Below are 13,983 nucleotides of genomic sequence, written 5' to 3' on the forward strand. Positions count from 1 at the left end.
GGACAGTGAGCTAAGCCATGCTTGGCAGGAAGGGCAGGAGGCTGTGTGGTCTGGCAAAGAGCAGAGCAGAGGGGCAGAGGGACTGAACTTGAATCTGCAGCTGACTCACAGCCCCTCTCCTGCCAGACATTTCACCATTTAATCCTGCTGGAAAATGAGGAAAAGACCCAAGTCAGGATCTCACTGAGAAATCTAGATGCCTTTCACTAGGATAAACAAGGCAGCTTTCCTCTCTTGCTGCTGCTGCTGTGTGTGTGTGTGTGGTGTGTGTGTGTATTCTAGCCTTGAGTATTTCTCTTGGTTCCCCTTCCTCTTACTTTCTCTGTGGATCAGTGTTAGGACTTGACTTTGGTCTCAACTTTTCTCACTGTCTTCAGGTGTGAGCGGACAGAAGGTGTAGTTTCTCCGCCCCCTCCCCCGTCTCTCCTCAGCTTCCCTTCCAGTTCAAGTGAGGTCGTGTTTCTGCTGCATCTTCTGAGTGGTGTGTCTGAGCAAGCCTCTGCCCCTCATCTTGACAATGGAAATGTTGGGGGTTGAGGGGAATAATAAAAGCTCTTGACCTGGTAAAGGCCTCATAGGGCTCTGGTTTTGTCTGTTGCTGGAGCAACGAGTGACTGGGGATTTTTTTTTTTCTTAATAGGCACTTCTGGTACAGGAGCAAAAAAACAACAACAAAAAATCTCTGCTTTAAAGTGAGTACTTTTCTGTGGACTTGAATTTCATATTTCTCTGCCAACCCCTGTCTCACCCTCAGGGCCCCCAGGTCAGACTTCTTCCACCTTTCCACCATTTTGACTTTCCTAATTTCTCAGGAAAAATAAATCCATTTTTCTTCTGTTTCCTTCCCATTCTTCACTATTTTGGGTGATTTGGGGAGTAGATTGCCTTTAATTATCTGCATCTCATTTGGCTCCAGAGGTAGAGTGTTGTTCTGAGCCTGACTGGCAGAAACTATCCTGGTTAAGAGTCACAGAGGCCTGCCCCGGACCATCGTGCCTCCACCCATGGGCTGAGTGACCTTCGTGAATTATCTTTCTGAACTTCAGTTTTTCTTACCTGGAAAATAGAAATTAGCCATCCGTGTAGGGCTGATGAGAATACTAACAGGATATTTGCAAAATTTTTTGCTATCTGCTGCCTGCTAAAGGGATGAGCTTCAGATTTGAAGCTCTAATTCTTCATAATCCTTGTGGATACTGGGGAAGGTTTTCTTTTTACTTATTTTTGTAAATTAATTTTAAAATTTTTTTAACATCATTGTTCATTTTTAAACAATATTTGCTTCTCCCCACCCCCTCAGGTCTAGTCCCCATAGAGCTTCCTTCACCAATGCACCCGTGCACCATCACCTCAGTGCTCTGTGCTCCTCCCTCCCTCCCTGCTCCCTCTCCCTCCTCCTCCCCTGTAGTGTGTCTCTGATTTATAATTGTCTGTTTTTTTTTTAAAGATTTATTTATTTATTCATACAAGCACTGGGTACAGTCAGAAGCGTGGGAGGTCGAGAGAATTCACCAGAGCCAGAGCGGAGAGTAGAACAGGCAAAGTGAGGAAGTACACTGCTGAGGGGAGCAGCGGGCGGCAGGAGAGGTCTGCGCACCATGTGGGACCCTCACCCAGTCACCTGGGATCGAACAGGCGCTGCAGAGGCTGCGGGCAGCTTCGCAACCCAGCGCTCAACTGCTGTGCCACCCGGGAGTCCCCTATAATTGCCTGTTTTTGCTTTGTTGGGGGTGTACTGTTATTATTTTTTTACACTGATGTCTTATTTGGTTTCCCCATATTCTTGCTATAAGTGAAGCCATCTGATATTGTTCTTTTTCCTTTTGGCTTATTTCACTGAGCATAATTCCTTCTAGCTCCATCCACGTTGCTGCAAATGGCATGAGTTTATCTTTTTTTGATTGCTGAAAAATATTCCATTGTGTATATGTACCACATCTTCTTGATCCAGTCATCTATTTTGGGGCACTTGGATTGTTTCCAAGTTTTACCTATTGTAAATAGTGCTGCAATAAACATAGGGACCCAGCAATTCCACTCCTAGGGATCTGCCCAAAGGACACCAAAACATTGGTTTTCTTCTTTAAATACACCTTAGCATCCCCTTTCATTCATTCTGGGAACATTCCCAGGCCTACGGAAGGTTGTCCTTCCTCTGCTCATAGCTCAGTGCCTGTGCCACCACAGGGCCCAGCATAGGGTAAGACACCTGACCCCATCAGTGCTCACCCTGAGCCAATTAGACTCTCTTTCATAAGTGAATGAAAGGCACTGAAGAAGGATCAATAGGTAATAGTCTTGGGATCTGAGCAGTCTTAGGAGCCTGGGATGTTGGAACAAGAAAATGAAGACATATTCAATAGCCCGTGAGGAGGATGAAACCAATAGTTACAGACAATGAAAATAGTTCTGAATCGCAAAGTCTTTTATTCTGCATGCCATGAGACACCCCTCGTGGTTCTTTGGTGTTCCTTCTTCCCTCTCAACAACTGGCTAGAGAAGGTTCTGTTCTCTGCAACCAGAGGAGCTTGTAGTAAAACATCTTCATGGATATTTCTGATTTTTGGATGGTGTTGGGCTATCATTGATGCTTTCCTTTGCCACCTTAAAGAGTGTTGACATTGTGTGTCTTCATGGAATGTTGATTCTATTAAGATGCTGTGTGATGAGTTCATGATTCTGTCAAGTTTTTTGCAGAGAAGTTTTTCATGCTTTTTTTTTTTTGAAGATTATTATTTACTTATGCATACAAGAACTAGGGTGTAGGCCAGAGGTGCGGGGTGTGAGAGGATTCACCAGAGACAGAGTGGGGAGCAGAACAGGTGGATCCACTGAAATTCACTGCTGAGGGGAGCAGCAGGTGAGATAGGAGAGGTCTGCTGTGCCATGTGGGTCACCTCCCTGGCCAGGGATCAAACTTGTGCTGCAGTGGATGGTGATAGCTTGATGGTGCTGAGACTTAACCCCTTGCACTACCAGGGAGACCCAAATTTTTCATTCTTATGAGACTCTTGAGCTGACAAACACTGGTCCTCTTTATGAAGTTTTGTTTTGTTTTGTTTTGTTTTTACATAGAAGAAATAATGTGTAGGCCAGAGGTATGGTAGTAAGAGGATTCACCAGAGAGAGTGGGGAGCAGAACAGGCAGATCTACTGAAACACACTGCTGAGGGGAGTAGTGGGCAAGATAAGAGAGGTCTGCTGCACCATGTGGGTCAGCTCCCTGGCTGGGGATCAAACTCATGCCGCAGTGGCTGGCGATATCTTGATAGTGCTAAGTCTTAACCTCTGTGCCACCAGGGAGGCCCTCTTTGTGAAGTTTGAGCTCCTCTTCCCAACTTTCTTTTTACTCCTTCTGGGGAGTCTATGTTTTTTCTCTGAATTGTTTGGGTTCTAGAAGCCCAGAGATAGTTTTCTGATTCCAGTCCTGGAGATACAAAATCTGTTTTAAAAGCCTTAAACCATATCTTACATTTGAAAGGGATCTGATGCTTCAGATCTTGACTCTGTCCTGAAAATCTGCTCTACATTTACAGAAATCATCTGTTTGGTCTTCCTGACAATATCTGGCTGATCAAGTGAACCCTTTCTATGGATTAGGAAGCTCAGAGGAAGGCTTGTTGGCAGGGTAGATTCTGAGCAAGTCAGCTTAGGAAACTTGGGGAGAACAGCTCCTTCCCCCACTATTCCAGGCTTGCTGCCAGGTTGCCAGTTAGAGACCTGAGCTTTGGGCACAACTCATTTCAGGGTGAGTCAAAAAATGAGGGAGTCTTGTCCACACGTGCCCAAAAAGGGAAAGGCCCTCGGCTAAGCTGTTTCAGGGAGTCCTCTGAAGGACTTGGAAGATCTTTGCTCTTCTCTACCCAGAGAGAGAGCCCACCAATATGGAGTGTGCACAACTTTCTAGACCATGAGCAGAGAAGAGGCTTAGAGATGACCTGAGACTCTGTCTCCATGCCAGGGTCAATTTCTGTGGAGCACAAGACTGGGAGGGCCATTAATAATAGGTACAGAACAGACTTCTGGTTCTTTAACAACAGATCTGCTAAGACAGCACCATTATGCTCTTGAACATCGCTGTGATGTTACCTTGGCAACCAGCTAAGCCATTTCTTTGATTTTCTCTAGCACCTGGGAATTAAACTCTTCACATGAGCCAAAGCTTGCAGCCTTTTCTTAACCCAAACCAACACTGGTCTGGAGGGACAATTTAGAATGAGTAAGCTAATAACCTTTCGGTATAACAAAGGTCCTTGACATTTGGTGCATCTGAGCATCCCTCCACCCCCAACCTTTGAGTCACTGACCACATTTGCGAGTGAGATCAGAAGAAAGGCAGATGGTGAAGGGCTTGAAAGGAACCTGCTACTCTCTAGGTCTTCAGCACTGATAATTTTCAGATGACTATGTGAAAATAGGGAGAACTGACAATGGATGCAGGTTTATGTTCATAGTAGTGTGTCTATGTGGGACCAGGCGAGAGTATTTCTGTGGGGGCCTTAGAGGTAGATGCCTGAGGGTTAGGGATGCCAGGTTAAATAGAAAATATTGTTAAGTTGGGATTTTTGAGGTAAACCATGAATACTTTTTATTATAACTATGTATTTGAGACACACATATTAAAATTGAGTTGTTGTTTATCTGAAATTCAAATTTTGATGGGTGTTCTAGACTTTGAATTTTATCTGGGAGTTCTACTTAGGGTGGGTATGGGTGAAGGTGGTTGGGTGTTTGCCCGTGGGAGGCATGGCTGCCAAACAAAAAGGAAGGCATACATGTAAAAGTGTGGCTGTCTCTAAGAGGAAACAACATGAGAGATCATTTCAGTGTTTTTATTTCTTCATGTTTTGAATGATTCTAAAATGATTGATTTTCTGTTTCCAAACACTTCTCAAGACCTTGGCGATGCTTGACTCTCCTGAAATTTGAGTGATTGATCTTCTAAATTAAATTTCCCCGCTAAGTCATTTGGAAGAATGAGTTAGTAAGGATTCTTAGAGTAGTATGTAGATCTTTCCCCTTATTTTATTATTATTTGGGATTGTTCTCACCACTCTCCTCTTTCTTCTCTTTGATGAGCCACTGAGGAAATAAAATATGAAGACAGAAGCTGTAGGAGCTTAGGTGTGGTTGGGGAAAAATAAATCAACTCTTAGAGGTTCCAGGGTGAGAGAGAGGGGTATTCAGCAAGGGCTTTGTGGGTGCGGCGAGAGCAGGCTCTGGGCTAGGACTCAGAGAATCTGGCAGGGGATGAGTCAGTCCCAGGCAGGTCTAGGAATGGAAGACTCTGCACAGCTGGCTTGGGGCTGTGCAAAGGGAGTGGCAAGTGAGGGTTTTTAGCCCCAGGCTAAATCCTGGAGGAGGAAGAGGAGGGACAGGCAGTGTGTACAGGTTGCAACGAACTCCAAAGGATTGCCCTGAGCTCTTCGGTTGCCCTGGAATGGAGGTCTAAACTCAACTGCCAGCCTGGATGTCTGAGTCTTTTTTGTTCAAGGCAGATTGACCATGCCTTGATGATGGGTATCAGAGGACTTGACCAGGAGTACAGAGAGTTAAATGCTGCTCAGGGGTGAGGAGGCAGGCTTGTCCCAGGTTTTCAGCCCTGGCAAGTTCTCCCCATTGGGCTGGGCAGGGGTGTACTCTGAAACCAAGTGTTCCTCTGGCATCCATTCAGGGCCAGAGTCTGCCTTTTACCTGCTCTGAGGATTATTTTGGTCCTGGCTTTAATACCTGGATCACCTCAGAAGGGGAAAGGCTGTTCAGCCCTGCTGGAATCTTGTTTTCCAGAACAGACAACACACATGGATGTAGAGCCTGGAAAACTTGGGTTTGGTCAAGCTGGAAGACTCAACCTGCTAGTACCAGGCAGGATTCCTGCTGGCTTTCCCTGGGCCTCCAAGTTTCTCGGCCACGCAGGTACCTGCCAGTTCTCTGCAGCCCCTGCCAATGCATTTCCCTTCTCTTTGCCATGTCTTTGACTCCCACTTAGTTCAGGTTCACAAACAAACTGACATATCCCTTTGGATTTAGTGTCATTATCCACAAAGCGGTGGCACCTCATCTAGCCTCAAGCTAGATCATCCCTTCCTTCAGCCTTTGAGTATGCAGATCAGTGGTAGAGCTAAGTATCTCTCTGTAAAGCTTCTTGGGGGTGCCCTTAATATTTTCATTTTCTATAATTTTGATTCACGTATATCTTGAGATATGAGTCTTGGGAATGTCGAAAGGGTTGGCTGTACATCAAAATATTGACAGTGTGTTTTCTCTAGTTGCTGGGATAATGGTTGATGTTAAGTGTCTTCCTTGTGCCTATCACATGAATTTGTGCAATGGACAATAAACATTACTTTTAAAGGCTGTCTCGAGAAGGAGAGGTCCAAATCATTCGCTAACTTCTATGTTGCTGGTGCTCACAGATAAGCAGTGATTTTGTGTAAGGAGGCAGGGATTCAAGTCCATGACCTCTGAAAGGTCCACCTAGCACGTGATTTTGTGCTCCCTGCACACAGCCAACTCATATTTACCTGCACCAGAGAAGGAGGAAGAAAAAGGGCCAGAATGGGGAAGGAGAATGGAGGTGAGAGGAGAGAAAAAGAGAAAATGGCACCTCACAAAAAGCTTGCAGCTTTGCTTTCAACCTTCCCCTAATAATTAGTGATGCAGCTGCAGGGGACGAACTCGTGGTGAGTTGCAACTTGCAGGGCTCCAGTCCTCAGGAGGTTTAAACCTCATTCAGTGTTCAGGAAAGCTCAGCGTTCAGATGGCTCCTCTTCTTCTCTGTCTGTCTTTTTTATTTTAATTCTCTGCCTGGAGGGGTTTTGTGAAGGCTTGGGAACTTTGGGTGTCCTGGCCAAGAAGCCTTTCCCCCAGGGCTGGCCCAGAGATGCTGGGAAGAACTTGGTCAAAGCAGGTTTTTCTCCACCAATGATCAGGCAGCCAGCTCCAAAAAGGTCTTGGGGGGAGCAGAGCAGAAGGTCTGAAGGAGAGAGGCGTAGAGATAAGGTCCAGTGGGGTCTTGTGCAATCCAGCTGGTTCCCCTCTGGTGGGGAGCCTCTTGCCATCCCAGACTTGCTCTGTTGCACATCTGCCTCCTCTGCTTCGCAGGGTCTATTAACAAGGGCGATGTTGAAGCAATGGGGGTCCCGAGGCAGTGCACATGCGTGGCCTGGTGGGGCAGAGCAGATGACCTGATTTGAGTCTTTATTCTCTGCTGACTACTTGGGTAACCTGTGGCTAGTTACCAATTTCTCAATTTCTTCCTGTCAAGTGGATGTAATGGTAACATACTCCTTATGAGATTGCTTAGCACAGTCCCTGGCACTGGGTGTGCCTCTGTCATTCCTATCCTTGCAGGAATTCATGTGGCTTTTATTTATGGACAGGACATATGGCCTTCTGGCTCCACCCAGAGCCCAGCAGCAGCAGGAAGGACTGAAATTTGGGGCCAGGGAGAACTTTAAGTTGTAACCAGTGGTGTGGCCCCTGGGCGTGGAGGGACTGTCTGCATGGAACCTCAGCTGGGTGGCTGCCGAGGCTGCCTGGAGGTGTCTGAATGGGAACAGAGGGCCCCTGGGTGTTCTGGCTGGCGCTGCTCCTGGCTCAGTAATTGTTCCTCTCCTGTTAGCCAGTCAGCCGTGTCTGTCACAGCGCTTGCACTGAGCTCCTGAGCAGGTGAGTGGCAAAGGTCACAAAGGAACAGAGGGTGTCCTCTGACTTCCATCTGGTATATGGGTCCTTGCTCTCTGATGACCCCACCCAAGAAGCGCACAAAAGTGCTCATTTGTGCAAGTCTGCTATGCAGATGCACTGCACTGATGGTGTCTCCACAGCAGCTCAGCACAGAGGGCCTGCCATTCCTACTTCGCGGCTGACCAACTGAGTTCAGTGAGGTTGAACTGCATGCTCAACCTGAGTTCACGGGCTGCTTGTTAGTGTGCCAGGAGGGCTTGGAATGAGAGCTCTGTGATTCCAAGGATTGGGTTCTTGATAGTCCTAGAAGTCACTGAGATGCTAATGAAGCCATTGCGATGTGGATTATTTCACTAAAAATTTTCCTTCAACTATAGAGCAATTGCTGTCTTATAACTGGGGACATGGTAGGTAGGGAAGTTAGCCCAGACTTTTTCTTTGCTTAGTTTGGACTAACTCTCTCCAAGGGGGACTGTGGAGGAAGTTCGCTTGCTCCAAGGGAGCCCCCTGGATGCCACACCATGGGGCCCCACTGGAATCTACCTGCATCTCCCACCAGACCACACACTCCTTTAGAGCTGAGACTGTCTTATTTGTCTGGCATCTATACTGCCTCCTGCATAGTAAATGCTTCATTCGCACTTTCTAAATGTAACTGTTTCCCGGAAGCTTTCTCTATAAAGCTTTTGTTTATAAACTGCTTACAGCATGTCTGCTTCGTAGCATAACTACATGCCTTCACCTAGGTCATCACTGTAATCATCTCATGACAGCTGGTAAACTGAGGTTCAGAGAAGTGAACCCGACCTTCTCCGTGGCACTGAGTTGCAAGTGGCAGTGCTGGGGGCTGAAGATGTCTTCCCCTTCACTAGTCTCCCTCTGATCCCCACCCCTTAGTCTCTCCAAGCCTGCAGGAGCTGGTTCCTAGTGCTGTTCTCTGTTCCTTTTCTGGGGAGAAAAAAGTTGGCAGAGCACTCACCTTGGAGCACCCAAAGTCACCGTGAACCCGGCAACACAATTTTACTTCTTGTTGAGCAAAAGTCATGTTAAGTCAGCAGGCCTGGCCAGGCATCTCCACTTTGTCCTGCTTGCTTCCTGTCTAGCCCTGACCCTATTTGGGTCCTGAATTGTGGCCTCTTGTTGAGAGGGCACCTTGGTGTCCTGAGCTGCATGGGGGTGGTGGCTTCCCTCTGTGGCCCAACAGCAAACCCTGCCCGTCAGCACCCCATCCTTCCTCACTCTCCATGCGTCTTCCTCCCTTAGCTCCAGGTACCATGCAGGCCCCCCCGAAGGAGTGTATTAGTTTCTGTTGCTGCTCTAATGAATCACCATGCACTTAGTGGATTAAAGCCACACACATTACCTTACATTTTTGAAGGTCAGAAATCACACCTGAACCTGATGGGGCCTCACATCAAGGGATGGTGTCTCTAATTCTCCAGGGGAGAGTCTGCTCCTCGCCTCTTCCAGTCTCCAGCTGCCAGTGTATCTAGGCTCTTGGCTCATGGCCATCACCCCTATTTCATCAGATTGCTGTCTCCTATCGATGTCTCCACTGCCTGCCTTTTCTAAGGACCCTGGGAGTCCGCTTGGATAATCCAGGACAATCTCCCATTCAAGATCCCTGCTTTACATCTATACATTGCCTTTTTGCCATTATAAGGCAACATTCATAGGTTCCAGAGGTCAGGATATGACTTCCCTGGGTGACATTATTGAGACTAGTACAGGGATGGTTTGTGCTTCTAGAACAGCCCTTTACTTATCCACCATGCATCACACCAGCAAACAAGCTGCCATTTAGCAAACATGGGCTCTGTGCTCTGGGCTGGCCCTGACTCTGCACAGCATCTTGCTCTCTCCTCACCTCCCTGACACTCCTGCAATCAATGTGATTTTCATTTGACAGAAAAGAAACTAAAGTCTGAGACTTAAGTGACTTGCTATTGGTCACAAGGTAGTAAAGCAAGGACCCTTACTTGAGCCCACCCTGTGTTTGTTTGGTTCTAAGATCATTTCCTGTGTTTGTTTGGTTCTAAGATCATTTCCTTTCACATCACGTTCTCCCTGCCATGGCAGCCAGTCCCTAAAGAGGTTCCCAAGGATCCTTGATCACCCCCCTATGTGGACCCTCAGACATTGCCCCAGGTTTGGCTGGTATGACCAATAGAATACCGTGGAAGTGAGGGGGTTTGTCTTCTGAAGCTAAGTCACTGCAGCCATTGCAGCTTTTGCCTCCCTCTAGCTCTGGGGAAATAAACACTACGTTGCCAACACTTTTCAACTCCCTGTGAAGAGGTTCACATGACCAGTAATGGGGCCTCTGATAGATAGCACCAACTTGCCTGCCATCTTGGAAGTAGGTCCCCAACCCCTGTGAGGAACCTGTGCAGCCCAAGGTGATGTCTTGACTGCAACTTCATGAGGCACCTGTGAGGTGATAAGTGTGTTCTAGAAATCTGGGCAGGTTTTGCTCTGAGCTCCAGCTATTGTCAAAGGAGGTGCCAGTCAAGCCTTGACCCTCTGAAGCCAGTGCCCCATTCCAGCAGTTAGTAACTCAGCTCTGAAGTGGGAAATCCAGCAGTTCTAGAATGTTCTCTGTTCTTGAACTATTTCCCACAAAGAACAGAGAAGTCTTCCATTTGTGATTCCTTGCATTTTCAAACCATCAATTATTCCTTAATGCCCATAACTGGTTTCTGCAGCACAAAGTCCTTAATCTGGCACCTACCCTCCCTCTCTCCTCTCCTTGATGGTCCTTCCCACTTCATTTCTCATTGCTTCTCAGACTGACCTTCCAGGGTGTTCCCTGAAGTTACAGTCTCTTTATGGTCTGCTTGCTTGCACCACTTTCTCCTTGTCAGTTGCAACATGAATGAACCAATACAAATCAAGGATCTGCCAGGTTCCAGGAGCCAATGAAAGATGCTTCTCTGTGCAAAACAAGCCATTTTTACAGATAAGGCAACTCATGTCCCAGGGGAAGTGGTGACAGTCAGTACTGATAGGGTCAGGCCCTGCATGGCCCTGTGGCTTCAAGTTCAGTGTTTTTCCACTTCACCATGTTGTATCTGACTCACATTTCTATGGAATTTTACAGTTTCCAAAGCCCCTACTTACTATAATTTTTATTGAATTTCACAAGCTCGTGTAACAGATGGGAGTGAAGATTGCTCAGCCCATTTCACAGATAAACCCAACATGGGGGAGTGACTTTGCCCTCATGGAGACAAGTGCCTGAGCTTGGTTCCAAATCCATCTGTCTCCTGGCCCATGTTCCTCTGCCTTGTCTTTGCACTGCTCCTAAACTTGCCACTGACTTTTGCATATAATTGATTCCCCGTGCATACTTGTTGGTTGATTGATTTTTAAAACTGTATTCTTTATTTAGTGGTGAAAAAGAGGGATCTGGTATCTGAAGAATTATCTATGATGACTGGGACTAAATGGACTTAAAATGTGTAGTAGGAAGGTGTAGGGGCAGACCTCAGAAACATCTTTATGATGGAAAAGACTGCTTGACCCTGAGTATTGGCCAGAGAAGACTAGGGAGTTAACTGTTCTGGGGGTACTTTAAGAGTGCCCAGCCTTGCCTGGGTCCTAGGAAGCACTGCTTATTCTTAGGGGTGGGAGGGTGGATATGGAGGATCCAGAGGGCCCAGCATCCAGGACTCTGATGTTATCTGAGCCATTTAAGCACAGTAAACTTTCCTTGCTGGATACTTCTTGTCCCCGTGCTCAGGATTTCAGCTGATGAAGATGGTATTCTGAAAGAGCTTCTATGAAGACCAAGGATCAGGCTTTGGGCTTATGACACCTCGTAGGTCATCCTGCTCTCCTTGCACCTGTCCTTAGATTTACCAGCACAATTCAGTAGGCACTCAGTAAATATTTGCTGAGTGATTGATGAGCATGACATAAATGGATAGCTGTGGTCACCTTCTGTCTCTACAGGGTTAATAATACTTTACCCTGTCTTGGGCACCCAGTCCAGTTGGGACTGCCTGCATTGTTAGGGCTTCCTTCTTCCCTTTCACCCCTCTTCCACCAGATCCAGTGGACTCCTGTCCTACCTTGTCCATGACTAGTTACCCTCATCTAGTGGTCACCTTGGCCTGGGTTCCTAAAGTACCTTTACATTCTGATTCAGAACCTATTTGGTATAGGAGATGAGAAGGAACTCAAGTACAACATGGAAAACCACCTGGGTGAGAATGGCCTTGTGCATTGAGTTTTCTGCTCTAAACTCCCCCAATGGAGTCCTTGTGCCACCCAGACTTAATATCTATTGCAGTTTCAACCTCTCCCCAAAGAGTAACCCTCAGTTGATCAATCTGGAGTTTCCTAATGAGCACCGGTGAGGTCATCTGCATGGTAAGAGGCCCCTACCTTCCCTTGGGGAAGGTGGCTAGACCCAAAATAATGTTTTCTTTAGCTAAAACCTGTCCCATCCTCTTCTGTCTGTAAATGCCCTTCATTTTGTATAAGGCCTTGCAGCACATAGACGGGATGCTGCCCAATTCATGAATCATTTAATAAAACCATAATTAGAACTCTAATTTTGTTTTTAACTGAGTCCACCCTGGGGTGTGAGTTTGGATGAGTGGCGAGGGGCCATTCCCCAGGTTAGTGTGCAAAGGCACCAAAGCCTCCAGCTGGGAACCAGGAGACATGGGGTGAATTCAGGATCTACTGCACATGAACTGGTGAGTGTGAACTTGAACTAGTTCATCCTGCTCTAAGCTCTGCATTTCTCACTGTGAATGAGAGGACTGGAGTGCCTAATTCTGGCACCCACTCAACAATTGTTTCCTGAGCATTTACTCTGTGCCAGGCGCTGCAGTGATAAAGCTGGGAACAGTTTCTGCAATCATGGAGCATATGGGAAGGGGAGGCAGATGGAACCCAAATAAAACAGCGAGCAAATAGTTAACAGATGTACCACAAACGAGATGAGTGGAGGAAGGCAAGAGCAGCAGGGTAAGTGGGGGTGGATGATAAAGGCCCATCTTACCTACGGTGGTTGTGGAGGCCAAGGCCCAAGTGGAAACATCTGAGCACAGTCCTGAACGAAAGGAAGGAGCAGTCATGCAGGTATATGGAGGAGTGAGCCCTCAGAAAAGGAACACATGCAGAGAATTTTTAGAGGGGAACCTGGTTGGTGTGTTTATGAAACAGCAAGATGGCCAGGTGGGCACTGAGGGCAGAGACCAGTCAGAGAGCCAGCCAGGGGCAGGACCTAGGGCTGTATCCTGGGCTATTGGGGAAGCCTCGGGGCACCAAGAGCAAGGGTCGGGCAAGTTCTGATTTGTGTGTTAAATGGGGGATTTGACTCCGAGTTCCATGACTGTGGGCTCTTTCCTGGCCTTGGCTAAGTGGGTCTGGCTTGGTAGGGGAGGGAGGGATAGTCTCAAAGCGAGGTCCTGCCTGAGAGGCACTTTGTGAGCTGGGCCAGGGATCACAAAGGGATGGATCCTGCCTGTTCATGTCCCATCCTGCCGGCAGGCACTGAGTCTCAGCCCACTCCTTGCCGGTGAGGGAGCAGAGCTAGCTGACAAGTTAAGCCACACCCCCTAAGCCATAGCGGCTCTTGGGTTTGGGTGTGGATCTGACATAGAGGTTAGATGTATGATGTCTCCACCACTCCCAGAGGATGGTTTTCCTCTTCACAAAAATCCTTCTTCTCTCCACTCTTCTTTCTAATTTCCCCCACCCCCACTCCATTTCTTCTGCTTTGCTCCCTTGTTTTCTTCCCTATCTATCTGTCTATCTGTCTATCTATCTATCTATCTATCTATCTATCTATCTATCTATCTATCCTTTAAGTATTACACAGGATCAGAAGCCAGAAGTTTATTACACAGAATTAAAAGATGGGGTCTCTCTGGGCCGTAGAAAAGCTAAGCCACTTAGGTTGGATCTCACAACTAGGAAGTTGTGTAGTGTATGTTTGAAGTCAGGGGGCAGGACTCCAGAGTCCCCCTGAGCCCCCTCTGTCTTATTACTTTCCAGTAGGTCCCAGAGAATGTCTGAGACAAAGGATGCAGGGACATGTGAGCCACTCTGGGAACAGAGATGGCAAAGCCGGCTCAGCTGCAGCCGGGAGGGCTGCCAGGGACATCTTTACAGGGGAGGGGGTTGAGGCTCTGAAGTAGGCTCTGAGCGGTGAGTGGGACTTTTCCAGGCAGAGAAGAGATGGGGTGGGGTGGGGGCAGGGGAGAGGAAGGGCAGAAAGCAGAAGGACTGGGAAAATCCATCCTGTGTTTGGGGAGCAACCAGTCAATTATCTAAATT

This window comes from Talpa europaea (genome assembly GCF_964194135.1).
Source record: "Talpa europaea genome assembly, chromosome: 1".
Classification (NCBI taxonomy): domain Eukaryota; kingdom Metazoa; phylum Chordata; class Mammalia; order Eulipotyphla; family Talpidae; genus Talpa; species Talpa europaea.